Source organism: Pinus tabuliformis, chromosome 1_2 (assembly GCF_031772625.1).
Source record: "Pinus tabuliformis cultivar Carrire ecotype Pingquan chromosome 1_2, CPIR1, whole genome shotgun sequence".
NCBI classification, from domain to species: Eukaryota; Viridiplantae; Streptophyta; class Pinopsida; order Pinales; family Pinaceae; genus Pinus; species Pinus tabuliformis.
The window spans coordinates 1,337,967,953-1,337,982,442 of record NC_142298.1 but is presented as its reverse complement, the minus strand read 5'-3'; the positions used below and the strand labels follow the sequence as shown (position 1 = coordinate 1,337,982,442).

Below are 14,490 nucleotides of genomic sequence, written 5' to 3'. Positions count from 1 at the left end.
CTTATGACCTTTAGTGCATTTGCTATCACAATTGTAACAAAGCCCTTTTTCTCTTTTTTCTTCCAATTGTTGTGGTGTAACCCTTGTAGGTTGTGGAAGGCTAGGAGAAACAACACTTCCATCTTTATAGTTTTGAGGGGTACGCTTCCTGGTTTCCATAATTTTTCTTTCCACTATGTCACAAAGCCCTTTTACTCTTTCCAATTGTTGTGGTGTTGCTCTAAAGAAGGTGTTGCTCTTTGTATCCTCATAATGTGCTATCATTTCCTCCGTGAAAATTGACCACGTAACAAGTTTTTTACGAGAAAAAAGCCCTTCATACCATAAAAATTGATCTGGTTCTAAATATGAAGATGCAATACATACCTTTTGTAACAGTTGTACACCATGTAGATCAAAATATTGCTCCATCTGAAGTATCCAATTTACCGGATCCTTGCCATCAAACTTCCTCATCTTGCTTTTTCTTGATTTTAGGAGCTCGACCTTGAAACGACTGTAACTCTTTGCTTTCGAATCTTTAAGTTCTAAAATTGCGACCTATAGTAGCCCTCTGTGTCCTCTTTCCAATGCCACTAGTCTGATCCAAATTGGATTCTCTAAGAAAACATTATGCACAATCTCCCAAGATGACCTGATTATAGACCTTTCTAGAAGAGCGAACTTGTATGAATTTACATGTGTCACTGTTTCGACCTTTGGATCTAAAAATGATATACAAAAAACTACAGTCCGTCCTCTTTCTACACCTTCTTACGAAATTTCAATCCGATCCCCAGAGAGAAAGTTATGACGATTTTCCCCAGGTCACCTGTTTGGAATGTAATTCAGGAGTCTGCAAAAAGACCAACTTCCTCAGATCATATCTCCACAAATATAGTGCGAAAAGCTCTGAAATTCGGACATGAGGTTCAGAGCGATTTCTTCTCAAATGGGTTTTTTTTGCAACTTCTGAAACGTCGCAAAAAAAAGTTATAGCGAAAATTCCACGAAGACCTGTTTGGAGCAGCGAAACCCTAGAATCCAAAGCTCTGATACCAAATGTTATGAAACCAGCTCAAGAAAAGATAGAAAAGATAGATCAACGCCTTAGAATTCAGCCTCTTCGAGGGGGAAACCTCCTTTACATTACACAAATGAACAATTCTTGGATGATACAAATGAAAAGACCTCCTTTCTATATATAGGAGTCTAAGGGGTCATAACATAATCAGAGCCGACATAACAATAATAATGTAAGGGCACAATAAGAACAATAGTGGGCTTCTATGGGGCACAATAGTAACAATATGGGCACTACATGGGTACATCAATATAATAAGTGGGTTATACGAATAACAATAAGGGGTTACACTAGTAGTATAGGGGCCTAACAGAATTCTTAAAAAACAAAAAATATACAATGGTGAGAAACACAAAACAAATACACAGAGATTTCCCCTGGATCCCAAAATTGGGACTACCATATTGATTTTTCATTATGTTCTTTTCAATGTTACAATACATATATATAAATGCCAAATCATTCATAAACCTCAATCCATTAACCCTGGATTAGAACATAACCATAGTTACCTTGACCGGATCTACAAAATACCATGGGCAAAAAACCATCATGCCCAAAACCATGTGCGAAACCCATGCACAAAACCATAAGTAGGTCTGCGCACCTAACATAGGGTCCAAAAAAAATTCCTAGGGCGCTGCCTCGGACCCCATGAAAGGGGGCTACAACCATGTTGAAACCCCCCACCAGGGGGGATGCACCCTCACACGTGTAACTATTCATGGAAAGAATACAACACACACCCAACAAGAGATATGAACCACAAAGATATGTAGAGCAAGCCTCAAAGATACAAAACCAAAGAGATATGTAGAGCGAACCATAGAGTAATGTATACAAGCCTTAGAGACTAAAAAATGAGCCATACATAAGAATGTGAGCTACAAAGATGAGCACTTGAACCACAAAGAGGTATATGTGTCACAATGTGATCCATAGAGAGTATATGTGAGGCATATGTCAGCCACAGAAGTAATGTGAGGTGCATAGAGATTATAGACAGGCACTACAATACATATGCAAGCCATGCAAGGCACACAGAGAATATAGTGAGCCACTGAAATGCATATGCGATCCATAGAATAGATTATGTGAGCCACTAAATGCGAGCCACAAAAAATATTCAAGCCACCGAGAAATTTTAACCTCGGACTTTCGCATTCCTTCAAGGTATGTAAAATCGGTCTTCTCTGCCAAAATCATAATCATAGGTGAGAGATTTGAATCACATAGTGGGGATAAATTTATATTACACTTATAGTAATTTATGTGAACCAAATGGGTGTCTCCTTCTAAGGAGTCAACCTGAATTTGATCCATATTTATGATGATATAATATGGAGCCGAATTGATAATTTTGGATGGCTGACTTGAAGTATTTGGAGGGAAAAACACAATTTCAAATTTCCTAAATAAATCTTGCCTAAACACATTTGTCACATCATTAAATAAATTATAAAGAAAGAAGTGTGAAACCAATTAATAATAATTTCCTTTATCCAATTTGAATTCTTTCTTTAGGGCAAGATGGGCTTCTTTTGGGTTAGATGGGTTTCTTATGGGAAATTCATCCCATAGCTACCCCAAATTTCAACACTCCCTCTTAGCTAGGGAGGAACTTCCAACTACACCATGAGTTTCATCAAAAGTGTACATGTATCATCATAGTTGCATCAACAAGTCATCCATCTCATCACATCTCATCTCAACTCATCTCTTCTCTGCTCACCATCTAAACAATGATATCCCAATCTAAATAAGAAGAAGAGTGGTCCACTCGGTCAAGTCTTGGACTTGACAGTAGGCAACACATACAACTTTCCACAAGTGGAAAGGATTAGACATGTCCTACAATGATAGGTGACAGATGCAACATGCCATAATGACAAGGATCAAACATGCCTAAAAATAGATGGAAGATACAACTTTCCATAAGTTTCAAGGATCAGACACGTATTGTTTATTGATCTTCCCACCTTGATCCTCAAGTATCAAGTGGTAGAACATCTACATCCAAACAAAAAATACAAGTTTTCATAAATGGAAAGGATCAGACACATCTCAAATCTCCTCACCCATTAGCCAGATGGGTGGAAATCCCGATAACCCCAACTCGTGGGTAGGATGCATACTAAGGTATATTTGGTCAAGTCTTGAAATTGATAGTAGATAACATATACAACTTGTCATGAGTGGCAAGGATCATAAATTCCTCAGGAGCAAATACAAATTTTCGTGAGTGGCAAGTATCAAACATCCCTCCAATGACAATAGGGGCATATGGGACAAATAAAACTTTCCATAAGTTGCAAGGATCAAATATCCCTAGCACCCTCAACCCCAGGAGCTCCCTGTTTCCATCCACCCCCTTCCCCCCCCCCACCAAAAAAAAAAAATTAATAGAAGTCAAAAGACAAATGGGAAGAGCATTGCTCGGTTTTCTTGATCAACCGTGGCCACTTCCCAAAAGGATCACATCCACCAGTGCAAGCTACTCTCTGAAGACCAAAAACTTCCCTTTTGGCAAAAGCTTAGTAAGAATGTCAGTTATATGCTCATCAGTCAAGATGTGTTGGAGACTCACTACTCTTGTCTAAACCATATCCCAAATATAGTGATATCTAGTCTCAATGTGCTTAGACCTATTGTGGAACACGATATTCTCTAAAATTCGGATCCCACTCTTATTATAATAGTATATCATAGTCATATCCAATAACTACTCAAACAACTCTTCAAAGAGCTTCCTCAACCATATTGCCTCACAAGCATGGTAAATTTTAGGGGCGAATTTTAGCCCAAGGGTAGAATTTAAGGGGTTTTTCATTTTAGAGCGGCGAAATTTTTATAAAACACCCATTTCATATATTTAGCCCAACTTTTATTTAAAAAATAATTATTTTTTTCATTTTAGCCCAAAAAAAGGGGTGAATAAACTATGAAAATACTCATGTGACCCGATTCGCTTGGTTTGGGAGGTTATATTCCATTACAATCGCCTGATTTTTTGATTTGCAATCGCTCATTTTCTAGTTTGGGAGGTTGGCCATTTTCTGGTTTGGGAGGTTGCCCTGATTTCTTCTATGAACAACTCCCTGTTTTCAAATCTGGTTTTCATCGATGGCAAGGGTGTAAATAAATAAAAATATAAATAAAGTGGAGGTATGGTAAATAAATAAACCCTCTTTTTATACTTACTCCAAAGGTATGGTAAATAAATAAAATTATAAATAAATTAGAGGTATGGTAAATACATAAAACCTCTTTTTATATTTAGTCCATAACCCTATTTCTATTTAAGAAGGCTCAAAGAAGAGGTTTTATTTAAGTGAATCCTATGGGCCAAATACCATATTTATAAAAGAGATATGGTAAATTAATAAAAATATAAATAAACGAGAGGTATGGTAAATAAATAAAACCTCTTTTTGATGATGGTGATGATGATGGTTAACGTATACTAAGACCCAACGTTAACGAATTATTTAGTTTGATTTAAGATTTTATTCCTATGCTAAAAAATATTGGAGAGAAGCCTCCCGAGCTCACTATAATTTTGACATTCTAAAAGGCTAGGAAGGTTAGTATTGCAACAAATATTATGAAACTGAAATCTAATGTGATTGTACGTGGGGCACTCTAAGAGGAAGTGATTTTATACTTACTCCAAAGGTATGGTAAATAAATAAAAATATAAATAAACTAGAGGTATGGTAAATAAATAAAACCTCTTTTTATATTTAGTCCATAACCCTCTTTCTATTTAAGAAGGCTCAAAAAAGAGGTTTTATTTAAGTGAATCCTATGGGCCAAATACCATATTTATAAAAGAGGTGTGGTAAATTAATAAAAATATAAATAAACAACGAGTATGGTAAATAAATAAAACATTTTTGTATGTTTACTCTATAAGTCACCTTATATTTAAAGACACTCAAAAAATGCATTATATTTAGGTGAAGCCTATGGGCCAAATTATTAATAATACCTTGCAAAAAAACATTATTAAACCTAATATTAGTATTAATACAAATAAAGATGGCACATGGTATTGACCCATGGTATTCACGCGGAATGTATCCTATTTTAAGGGGAGAATTAAACCAACATAGATCCATCTTTACTCTAGATCTACTAAGGGCCGAGAGGGATCAAATATCATGATATGCAAACTAGCATAGAGTGAAAAATTATTTGATCCCTCCGAGAGCTTGGTAGATCAAGAGTAAAAATGGATCTTGTAATTTAATGTCACTTAAACATTTTAACTCGGTTAAAATAAAAAATAAAATATAAATCAATTATTAATTTTATTAATTTTAATAAATTACTAATAGTAGTTTTTAAGCTCCATGTTTATGATAACCCATGGTATTGGTCCATGGTAATACCATGTTATTCATGTGAGCATAGACTATTTAAAGGGGAAATTCTATTAGCTTAGATCCATCTTAATTCTGAGTCTATGAAGTGCTAAGAGGGATAAATAGATTTCATCCCTCTAAGAGTGGTAGATGTGGAGTTAAGATGGATATAGGTTGGTTTTTATGATAATGAAGATATTAAATAGACTTAGGAAATTATATTGTAAAAAACATCTTAAGGTGAATGGTTAAAGCTACATTTAGTCACATCACAAAATTTAGTAAAAAATACCAATATCTCTATTAATATTGGTTTTTCTGATTTAACAAAAAAAATCAAAACAATGAAATCTTATCACTCTTTCCGCATCACCCTCACAAAAGAGAGAGAGTCGTTGCCCAGATTTCCCACCATTTTTCAAACGTTCTCAATATGATATCTTCATGAAAAAGCTAAGGTACCGATGTTGGATTAGTTGCTTGAAAAATATGTTGCTTTGTACAACCTTTCATCTTCCCTGCTATTCTTAGTTTGTGCACCAAAAAGGAAATTAATCCACATGTTACAACGTTGTTAAAAAATGCAAGACGTATGAAGGTAGTGAATTATGCTAATAAGCAGTTTAGATTGGGAGAGACGTAACTAAATTTTATTATTTAATTGAATATTTCCAATTAAAATAATAATAAATCTACATTTATATATTTATATATTGATTGGAAGGTTTCTGATAATGGTCACTTATTTCCATTAGATCCCCTTCAGGCCTTTGGGATACCTACTACTTTCTTATATTATATAGTTGGGGCTTGCTACTTGTTTGCGTGTTGGGGTAAACAAACTTGATGTGTTTTTCTTTATCTCCCAATTAGAGTCTATGGAATAAGAAAGAAATTTGATTTGCATTTTCTCATCCTGATAGGTAAATGTTTGTAGATGAAGATTCCATCTTAGCAACTCTGTCATAAGGAAATTTTGTATATTTTGTTGTTTCTCAATACAAAATCAAGCATTTTTTTTTTAACTCAACATTGGTTTCATTTAGGAGCAAAGTGTTGTCTCGATGTCTTCTTCACGCAAGAAAGTTGTATGGTCCAATGATCCTGCCATATGACTGTTAACAGCTAGCTTGTGGTACAAGGCTATCTTTGATGATGAAGCAGTAGTAGTAGCTTGGTGATGGGGAATATTTGGAAAGTTAAATCTTTAATGAAATCCATGATTTTTATGTGGTTGGCCTAAACGAATAATGTTTTGACATGAGAGGTTCTACAAAATAGGGCAAGGTAGGGTCCTAGAATTTGTACTCTATGCAAATGTGAAGGGGAAACAATAGACCACGTGCTGGTGTTCATTTGTATTTTTGCTCAGGAGGTATGGGGTGTTATTCTCCCCTTATTTGAGGATAGGGTACTTGGCAGGAGGCTTCCTTGTTGGACTGTTTGATGATAGAGCACTCAAATAACATAGATCATTGCCCCTAATTGCCTCTAGAGCCATTTGGACAGGAAAGAAGGAATAACAATTTTGTAGACAAGGAGATCCCTCCTTTTTAGGTACATCATCAAATAAAATACCTATACGAAGGCATAAAAAAGACTCCAAAGGTTAAAGTTCCAAGGTAGGTTGCAATCTGGAGGTTGATAAAACTTATCCATGGCCTTTCTTTGTTGTTGCTTGCCAAGGTGATATTCTTGTTATATATATTACCTACGAATATATGTGATATTCTTGTTCTATATATTATCTATGATTCAAACCCAATTCAGCTGCTCCTACATGTGTGATATTCTTGTTTTGTATATTATCAGCAATTCAAACCCAAGTCAGCAACGTGCAGGAGGCCAATTCGAACTAGTGCTGCTTTTGGCATCTTTCATTTCTACCTCTGCCAGAGAATTATCCACAATACATCAAGTTTTTGATTCACATGTCTCCCGGTATTTAATTATTTTTCACATTTTGAAGTGGGCACAGAGGATAGCTCTTGTTTCAGGTGAAAACATATTCATTGCAAGTCATAATGGGCAGTGGAGCAGTAGGGATGGGCTTGTTGGGTCAATATAATTTGAACCCAACTACAAATATGATGCCCAAAACTTCACAACTAGTTTTGGGGGTTCCCTGGCAACAGAAAAGCAAAAAATTAGGATGTTTGAAACTTTGAGGTCATGCCCATCATATAAACCTTTTTGTATCACAACAAGCTTGACAGTGGGAAATCCTTTGGTGTTGCTGGCGCAACCCTGCAACTTCCCAGGTGTGCATGTTGTGTACAATTCATGCTATGATTTATTTATTTATGTATTTTTTTGTTTGAAATTGCTACATGTATAGATAGCCTATGTGACATCCTTGATAATATTGCCATTTGAAGACCAAGTGAAGAAAGCACAGATCATAATTAAATATAGTTTAACTTGGAGGTGTTTAGAAGATTCATTTTTGAATTGAGTTGCTTCAAATAAGCTTCAAATTGAGTTGCTTCATTTAATGAACTATGTCAAATACCTCAGTTTTATTTATAGTTTTGTTGAGTTAATGGTTAGTGAATGGCTTGATAAAGACTTTGTTCTTGATTTGGATTCCCCTCGAATGCCAGCAAACAGAAGTTGTAGACCTCAATAATACAATTAATTCTCTTGTCAAACCATGCCTCAGTTACCAAGGGTACTAAATTTATTGTGATTTCTTTATCTAGTTTGCAAATCACTCCACGCAGAGGGAAAGCGGAGTTTTGTAGATCCTCCTCTGAGTGAGATCGATCCTAAAATGAATGTGATAATTGAGAAAGAAATCAATCACATTTCAATGGCTTGGAACTTATTTCTTCTGAAAATTTTACATCCTGGGCTGTTATGGAAGCTGTTGGATCATGTCTAATAAACAAGTATTCAGAAGGAATCCCTGGTAAGAGGTAAGTGCCTAAAGATATAACTTGGAATGTGAAGAATGGAACCATCATGATTGCGATTGTGTCTGAGCTACTTGGCAGTTTCTTCTTGCCACTTAGTATTTTTTTCTTGTTAAACTCAGTTTCTCTTAGCTACATGTACTTTTTAGTTTGAATGTTTGACATGTGTGTAATGGTTTCTGGGTTCAGCGTTATAGTGTAGAGACTTGTAGTTGTTTCATGAGTACTGTTATCACAATGATGGATACAATTGTTGGACACTTTTCTATATTTATTCACTATTGTGTTGGGTTTGCATTTATGCCATGCATATAATATGATGGCAATGAATTCATTGAACAAAGTGAGAGTCTTTGCTAGTAGAGGGCCCTAGAAGCATTCCATCTTGAAAATAGTACATGGGACGTTAATTTTCAACCATTATCTTGATCCCCAACTAATTTTGTTGTTTATACAGCTCTCCTCTAACCACATCATCACATTATGGTGTGTATGGTTCTGAACTATGAACCTCCTTTGATAAGATTATCATTTCTATTTGGGCATGTAACATGCGAAAATTTTCTTTGCAACGTTTAGGGTTTGGACTTACCACATGGAGGGATTCTGTCTCATGGATTCATGATAGCAAAAAAGAGAGTATCTGCTACATCAATTTACTTTGAATCAATGCCATATCGTCTAGATGAGTCCACAAGTGAGCTCACATTTCTAGTGTAATAATAATTAAGAGGGAAATAATTCCATCATTGACAAATATTGAACTAATCTTTTGGGGAAGTGTTCAAAGTGTTAATGGTCAGGTTTGTTTTCTTGGGTTATAGAATTCATTGACTATGAGATGCTTGAGAAGAATGCCACCCTTTTTAGGATCAAGCTTATCATTGCTTGCGCTAGTGCATATCCCCGAGATATTGATTACCCTTGCATGAGGTAGGTATTGAAGCTGGGTATTTCTAGATCTTATAATGGCAATCCTTTCAAAATTCTCTTTCCAGCAATGTTTATTCTAGCATATTTTATTAATATGTTCTCATAGTATGTAAGGTTAGATTTTTTATGATTTTTAGTAAGAAGTTTGTGGTTTGGGAAGATTGCCAATACAGTTGGGGCATACTTAATGATGGACATGGCACACATAAATGGTCTCATCGTTGCTTCTATAATGGTCAGTCCATTTGATTTTTGTGATGTAGTAACAACTACAACGCACAAGGTGAGTTGATGCTATTAATTTTCTCTGCACTTCACCCTTTCGATTAAAAATATGAGTATATTAGATGGACCTTTTTTTGGATCTATCTTAATGCTATATATATGTGCCATTCCCCCCTTGTAGAAGAAAAAGAATCCCATTAATGTTCAAGAAACAACGAAGAACTAAAACAAATATGCCATTCCCATCATAGGAGGAGTGATTATAGAGTTAAGAGGTGTAGATTTTCCTTTTGATTCTCTTACATGTTCTTTGATTCAGTTTCCTATTTTCATTTTTTTATGTTCTTTCTGTTTCTTATCACTACTAGATCAAAGCTTCGATGAAACTCATTATGTTCCTTGAATTGTTTGTCAATTGTTTCACTTTTTTCCTTTCATTTTTATCTTTCTAATATTTTTCATTCTGAAATATTTTTGGATTGGAGGGTTGTGATTTTTAGTCTTTACAAGGTCCTTGGGGAGGCATGATATTCTTTAGGAAGGAACCAGTATTGGGGGTCGACCTAGAGACAACCATAAAAAATGTAGTTTTTCCAGGGTTATAGGTCAATCTAAGTTCTCCTTCCTTTCCTCCATCATCCATATTGTTCTCCTGCTCACTAATATCATAATATTGGATATATCGATTTTTTGTATCATTTCGTTTCTAAAAGATACATGAAATAATTTGTGGCTTTCTAGGGAGGACCACATAACCATACCATAGGAGGGTTGGTTGTTTGTTTAAAACATGATGTAACTACAGAGTTCAAGGCTTATCAAGTACAGGTGTAGCACTCTCACATGTCTAAGCTTCTGTAAAATTCATGCATGTGAATTATTTTTTGAATGGATTTTGTTTCTTATCAAAGGTAAAATAGTTTTAGTAAGTTGTAGCAAATTGTCGAGCCCTTGCAAAGAGCCTAATGGATTTGGGTTACAATTTGGTGTCTGGTGGTAGTGAAAATCACCTAGTTCTAGTTGATTTGAGGCCCTTGGTAAGGATCCTTTGTTCATATGCTGGAGTACACAACCTACTTGTATATTGATTTCTATTGGATTTAGTTGGTTGAATGTAACATGGTATATATTAATGGGCTTGGATAGGGCATTGATGGTGCAAGAGTAGAGGACGTTTTGGATGTTGCTTCTATCACACTAAACAAGAATTTTGTACCAAGTTACATGAATTTTTTCTTTGCATATTTAGATGTAAGGGAATCATTGATTTTCCTTTCTCCATGGGATGATATAGCTTACTTTAATACCTTACATTTTCAAGTGATAAAAGTGTTATGGTTCCTGGTGGTATACGCATAGGAACTCCTGCATTAACCACACATGGGCTTCTTGAGGATGACTTTATTAAGGTTGCGGGTTTTATCCACGAAGGGGTGAAGATAGTCATTAAGGCTAAGAGATCTGTAAAAGGTACAAAATTAAAATATTTTATAGAATTTATTAAGTCAGACAATTTCCAACTACGAAATAGCATTGTTGATCTCAAAAAGCGGGTTGAATCATTTGATAGCCAATTTCCATTGTCTAGTGTTGGCACTGAAAATCTTAGTTAGATATATGACGTGCTCACAACTTCTCCTTACAATGAGGCTGCAAATTTGTAGAAGCAAGAAAGTCCTTTGTCACAGTTAGGCTGGCATTTGAGAAATTGGTTTGATATGGAATCAACAAGGTAGTGATGGAAACACTCAAGGAAACAAAATTTGGGAGAAAAGTAAAACAAAATTTGTACAAATATTAATCTCTCATAGCTTGACAAAAGTGGTAGAGAAAAGATTAATCTCTCCTACCTTGACAGAACTGGTGGTCAAGATCAACACCTACAAGAACTTTGTTGTGGAATATTATCAAAATTAATAGAATGATATGAAAGAGTGTACAGTAAGAACCTTGACAAACACGGCCACTGAAACTTGCAACATTTCTTGTAGGAAGAGAAAATTATGTTTCCTTTTTCCAAACATGTATGTTAGTATATTTTAGTTTAATGAATATGTTTTCCTATTATCATATATCGTTTCATACTTTAACAAAACATTCGCCAAGACTTCACAATGTTTTATTAGTCAGTGAAATATTCGCCATGACTTTACAAGATAATATAATCTGGTGAGATATTCTCCAAAAAATTTATATATACATATTATATTATTGATAAAATTGCCTCCCATTTTTCCTATGTATCATGGGGATTCGCCCATTTATTATACATATAAAATTAGGGTGGTTCTTAAAATTTTCCCTGCTCGCAAGTAGTAATGCTAGAAACAATGTACTCAGCCTTAATCATGCTAAGGGAAACATACTTCTACTTCCTGCTCATCAAGGAAATCAAGGCATACCCCAAGCTAAAGAAACACCCAGATGTGCTCTTCTTGTCAACAACATTTCCAGCCCAATCAGCATCATTGTATCCATGAAGTCTCAAGTCTCTAGCATTGTATCCTAGTTCATGAATGATTGCATCATCTAGGTATATCAATACCATCTTTGCAGCATCTCAATATACATGTCCAGGCTCTATCTAGCTTAGAGAATATGTTGCAAAGAAAAATTGCATCTAGTTTTCGATTCATCATGGGATCCACCAAATTTGTAAATGAAGAGGAGTCTCGCAACTGCTTCAGTGAAATTCATCATACCAAGTCTTCGATAACATACCTTCCTTGACAAGGAAGTCCTCATCATTTCTTTGTTATTCTTCTAGTCTCAAGACGTGGATCACCATGGTCTCAGAGGTCAACTCCCTCTTACACTGAACACTGAGATGATTGGATCTTGTCAGGAAAAAATTATTAACCTATATGAAACCAAATATCAAATGCATACCTTCAACCCTAATGAGAGGTTGGATTTTGCATCAGGTGTTCATCAATCCAAGCATGCCAAGTCCAGCGGCCTTTGTGGGAGTCCATATGGGACTTTCTTTAATCTGAAATCATGAGTCTCTTTCTTCTATACCTCAAAGATCTGAGGTAGTTCCAAGTATGTTTCCTCCTTAAGTTCATCATGGAGGAAACCAACTTGATATACATATGATAATAGTGCATATGACAACAGGAGCTAGGATCTCATCATAGACTTCTTTCTCAAAAAGCATATCATTGTTGACATTGCTACATTTTTGTCATCTAGAATGGTCCTTGCATGAAGGACATATTTCTTATAATATCTCCTCATACTATTGCATTCAATCTGAAAGTATGCACCCTATTAATAAGAAGCATCTTCAATCATAATCATCAACTTAGGAGACTAGGATCCTTCCTTCAACGATTGAAATTTCAAGCGCCACCCTTAATCATGGGATGGATTTGCATCCTCCTCAATCTCAATATTGAGTAATAGGTCCTTGTACCTAATGACCCTAAAACAAGAGAAAGAGAAATAATAGAAAAATAAATAAACATAATGAAAGTGTACCTTATGATGAGGCATGACTGTCTTTCTTCTCTAGATATGAGATTGCCTTCTTCATTTTCCTGCACCAGCTACCTCTTGAAGCTAACCGTTGCATTACTTTGCATCTTGATGATCCTCAAGATGGATATTCTTTCCTTGATTATATCCTCATCCAAGAAGTTAGTAAAAGAAGCATTCAAATACTCATGATAAATATAAATCACAATAAGATATCATAATCCTTGAAAGTACTTATATATCTACTCCCTCTTGATCTTGCCTCCTCCTTAGTCATGAAGCACCATTGTTCAATAACCAAGTAAGAAATACTTCCTCTTGAACACCACCTATATCCTTAATCTCCTTCATCGACGGTGAAGCTCAACTATCGATGACCATTGGATCTGCATCATACCCTCTCCTCGGATTTCTCTAAATCTACCATAGGTTTCTCACAGGCCACTCCTAGGTTTTCTCCCAAACCCTAACCATAACTTGTAAGAATAAGAGATCCCCAGGGTTTCCTTCAAACGCTAGCATTATTTTAGGTATCCAACATCTTTATTTCTTTCATTATTCTTAATCAATGATATCCATCATAAGTGTCTTCATGGGGGTGGTCTCAACGAATTATCTTCAGCCGAGCTCTGGTTCCATGTTAATTATAGGGCTAGATTGTTCTCTATTGTAGATAATTGTTTTTTATTTTTGTTCAACAATTTACACTTTGTATTCACACCATATCAACATTAGAAACTATATAAAGAGAACAATAACACCAACAATGTAGTGAAATATTAAGGAACAACATAAGAAAAGCATACACAATAGCGACACCAAGATTTTTGGTCAGAAATCAGGGAAAAACCCCAAAAAGGGGAACACCCATAATCAATTATTCTTATTCTATTATATATTTATCAAATGTTCAACTAATATACAAAGTACAGTAAGAATGAGACATATGCATGTTATCATCAATCATACTAGGCCTTAAAGGACCAATCTAGCAACAGACATATATAATAGAGATGCAAGCACATGATTCCATATCACACTATCATAAGAGCACAATATACATCATTGTCACTATCCTAGAGGTTTTGTCATCCTTGTCATATCATCTTCATAGAGACAAGCCATACATCAGAGTGTCACTGTCATACAACAAAGGTCAATGCCATGTAGGTCATTGTTATAAAGGTACTGCCACATAATACTACCATAGAACATACTGCCATACATTGTTGTCATAAAGTACAACCATACATCCTTATCATAGAAGCATTGTCACACAACTTAGTCATCATTACCATTAGAACAATTATTATTGTCATCAAGAGTGCTATAAACATATTGTTATCATTGTCATCAAGATTATTGTTATCATTGTCATCAAGAATACTCAAGATCACTCTACCATATATCATTATCACAGCGCTACCGTCATGAGGATTTATGTAACACAAGTATCATTGTCAACATATATAACTACCATAATCAAATGCATAGGTAATCAACATAG

At 35.2% G+C, this 14,490-nt stretch overlaps 1 pseudogene; it reads left to right on the top strand.

Annotated features, from left to right (window-relative positions):
- Nucleotides 1-7,454: 7,454 nt before the first annotated feature.
- Nucleotides 7,455-11,116, top strand: LOC149211140 (serine hydroxymethyltransferase 3, chloroplastic-like; annotated as a pseudogene).
- The last annotated feature ends 3,374 nt before the right edge of the window (nucleotides 11,117-14,490 follow it).